Raw genomic sequence first — 3,885 nt, forward strand, 5'->3', positions numbered from 1 at the left:
AGCTATTTAATTTTTCCTCCATATTCTTGTGTATCTCTGAATATTGTGTTGATATATGCATTTGTATGGTCAATATATATCTGATCCTATATTGTTTACAGTGATAGATCTCTATGCTTTGATGGTATTATGTTGTTGTGAATCTACAGGTGCTCTTTGAAGCGAAATAAGTAAGGAAGCAGTGGCGAGATTCTGTCAAAGGAGAAAGGAAACAAGCAAGGAGCCAAGTGGAAAACTGAGGTTGGTACTCTCTGCTTCTTTCTCATCTCTCTCTCGTAAAGGAAAAACAAGTGACTTTAATCTGTTTGTTTCTAAGATAGCTACCTATCTTAGTGGGACTAGTAGCTCTGAATAGACACTACATTTCCCGATAACGGTAGTGTCTCTGTAAGATTCTGTAGTTTCAGAATTTGGAACTCAATTATCATGGCCATATCAAATGTAAAATGAAGGGTGTCATAGTTTCTGCCATGTTTTATGGTTCTTGATTTTCTGTGAAGGTGCATAGTCATGTCTCTACAAGACTCTCTAGATTCAGAATTTGGAACTCAATTATCATGTTCATATAAAAAAAATTGATGTTAGTTTGGAGAAACACAACAGAAATAAAACTTTTCTGGCAACAGACAAACATCACAAACAATGGAGAAACAACAACATTACTCAATCATATTCTATACTCAATCATAGACAATAGAAGAGATAAATTGACAGCAGAAAAGAAAACAAATAACTGGAGAATAGAAATCACTTCATATTACACAATAGGCCTAGGCCTTGGCTTGCCTTGCTCAAGATGAGAAAATACAAATTTATAGAGGCTGATGTTCAAGCTGAGAAAATACAAATTTATAGAGGCTGAAGGAGGATCTAGAATCATGCATGTGATTCAGATGAAGATCTAGAAACAAATGGCGGTGTGGTAGGTTCGGCGCGAGTGTGGCGGTGACGGCTGGGATGGCAGAGTGTCGGGGAGTCGGTGCCGACATTAGCACAGTGTGAGTCAGTTTGGCTTCACACTTAACAATAGTGTCTGTTCACTTTTCAACAGGCGGGAGGGAAAACTAGATTGAAGAGATCACAGGCGAGAGCGAAAACTAGAATGAAGAGATTTACGAATGAGGGTTTTACCAGTAGCAAACCCAGTATCGAACCCCATCCGATCTTCAGTTCGTTGATGGTGCCAAGGTATGTTTCATATTTAACTTCACTGCATTTCCCTCATTTTCATTTCCCCCATTTTCAGTCTTCGACGCAGAGAGGAGTACACACATCTTAGGTCTTTGGTTCAACATCCACTATTTTTTTGCATCCACACTTGTATGTTTAGGCTTTAATCACTTGTATGTTTAGGCTTTAATCTCTGTGCTGCATTTTGTTACTGTTTGCAGGCATGGCATTGGCATTTGATGAGTTTGAGAGGCCATTTATCATATTGAAGGAGTAAGTGCAGAAAATCTGAATGAGAGACTTAGATGCTCAGAAGGCCAACATTGTAGCTGTTAGGGTCATCGCGAGAATCCTTTGCACCTCACTTGGCCCCATGCTCCAGAGCCCCAACGGTGATGTCACCCTTAGTAAGCTCCTGTTCCATTTAATCATTGTCTATTTTTGGATTGGTGAAACCCATTAAGTTATGAAAATAAGTAGATTGTACTTAAAAAACCTATGAATTATAAGTAGAAATTACATAAAAAAGTTTATGTAGATATTTTGCAAGGAGTCAAATAACCAAATACTCTATGATATTTTATATACTAAAGTAAATCTTGCACGTTGAGACAATATAGCCAAACTCAGTAATAAAAAATTACATGGCTTTCTGACAGGGCAAAGCGCAGAGCACCTCCATGCCTTGAACATGATTCTTAGCAGTATGACTTCAACTGCAATTGAGAACTCACATGGTAAAAAAAAATATTTGACCACTCTCATCATAGTATCCTATGCATGTACACCCAACTTTCATTTACATTTCAAAATAGTCCTCCATAACCATAGCAAACAATGATATAAAATGAAAAAAATCAGGACCTTTCATTTACATTTCAAAACATTCCTCCATAACCACACAGGCAATGATATAAAATGAAAAAACCAGGACCTTTTGCTAGAGCATCTGGCTTTACAATAAATTCAACATACTGAACATAGAGTAACAAATCATAAATACTTGGGAAATATTATGCTAGCCTTTGATTAAATAATGCACTGTAAAGTTCTACATATGCCAAATATAGATAAATCCCTTAAAGAATAAATCATGTTCTTTGCTTGTTTCTGCATTTCTTTTGCTTTGGTGGTTGAAGAACCACTTTGATTACGACATCAAAAACAACCTTAACATTCTGTTGTGTTTTAGAATTGCATTCAATGTATGCTGCAGCCCCAATTTTCCTCTTCAAATCTTCACCTTGCGTTGTTGAGATTGGGGCTGCTCTGGGATGATCAACAAAAAACTATTTGTCTTTTCGTAAATCTAATTTGTCCCCGCTAAAATGATAGACATAGATGGTGCGTAGTGTCTCAATTCTGGAATCCACTTTTTGGAAATGTTTTTATAACTGGCCTTGTTGATTAAGGAGAAAGCCAGGAGGAAGACATCTGCACCTCTATAACTCAGGGACCTGATCCTGTTGTAATCCTCTTGTCCCTTCGTGTCCCAGAGGCCAAGATTCATTGTACTTCCATCCACCACTACATTTGCACTGAAGTTATCAAACATTGTTGGTACATAGTCCATTCGAAATGTGTTGCTTGTGTAGGAAATAAGCATGCAAGTTTTTCCCACAACACCATCCCCCACAGTCACACACTTAATAAATCTAGCAGTACTCATGGTTGCTCTGACTCTTCAGAAAAACTAACTATATTTGCTGGAACATTTCCTATCCAGTGGCTGAATTCACAAAGGCTGCTTAGCTCAGCTAACAACACATAACAGACAGTCAAAAGTTTTAAAGCACCCAGAGCGATTACAAACTAGAAAGAAAATTGTTTCTCAAATTAATATTTAAAAGGATGTCCTAGAGAGATTAACAACCATTAGAAAATGGAACACATTTTGAAAAGAAACAAACAAACATCTCAATCCAGAACATCACAGTTGGGATTTGTACTCACAAAAACCAAATACTCTATGATCTGCTCACTCTTCTCACACACTGCGAGGCCCACCAACTTCCTACAGAAGAGAAAAAAAATCAATTTTGATAGTTAAAGGCCATTATAAGATATTGTCACAGTCCATGATGTTATTTCCAAGTTCTTCTGTGGGAGGTTGTCTGATGGATGAGGAACAAATTGTTATCATTACTAAAAGTCTTGTGTTAAGCACCTCCGAGCAACCTTCCAGAGGAGCAACCCAATGTCCCGAGGGGGGATGGGGACTACTTCTCTTGCGGGGCCTGGATCTAGGAAAGTGAAGACATAAACTATGCATGCTTCGGTTGCTTCGGTAGGATGGATACTCCTGCGCTTAGGTTTAATTGAGGTTAGGAGTATAAAGTGTCAAGGGAAGAGTGAACATGAATGAGCACAAGATGTTTCTAAAAGGAGGGAAGGGAAGCTAAAACTTGAGGCTCACAAAATGCTGAAATAGAGCCAAACACATCTCAGAATCTACAACTGGATCTAGAAAATGGAATCCAACACTGTTAGAACATGTAGGAAGCTACTTGAAGGGTGGCTCCTTCCTGACGGCTCAAAACAAATTGTGGGAAAAAACCATACATGTCTAGTGGTCTTCGAAAAGTACAGTCTTAGCAACCCAATGGAAATTCACTTTCATGTATAACTTGCTCCCATGAAATCCCAAAATTATCTCAAAACTTGTAGCTTTGCTTCTTTTTCTGTAATTCCTCAGTCACTTTTCCTTTCATGAAA

General features: G+C 38.0%; 1 pseudogene; it reads right to left on the reverse strand.

Annotated features, from left to right (window-relative positions):
- Positions 1 to 2,249: 2,249 nt before the first annotated feature.
- LOC149187745 (rac-like GTP-binding protein 7 pseudogene) lies at positions 2,250 to 2,923 on the reverse strand (annotated as a pseudogene).
- Positions 2,924 to 3,885: the final 962 nt, after the last annotated feature.

This window comes from Pinus tabuliformis, chromosome 3_1 (assembly GCF_031772625.1).
Source record: "Pinus tabuliformis cultivar Carrire ecotype Pingquan chromosome 3_1, CPIR1, whole genome shotgun sequence".
Classification (NCBI taxonomy): domain Eukaryota; kingdom Viridiplantae; phylum Streptophyta; class Pinopsida; order Pinales; family Pinaceae; genus Pinus; species Pinus tabuliformis.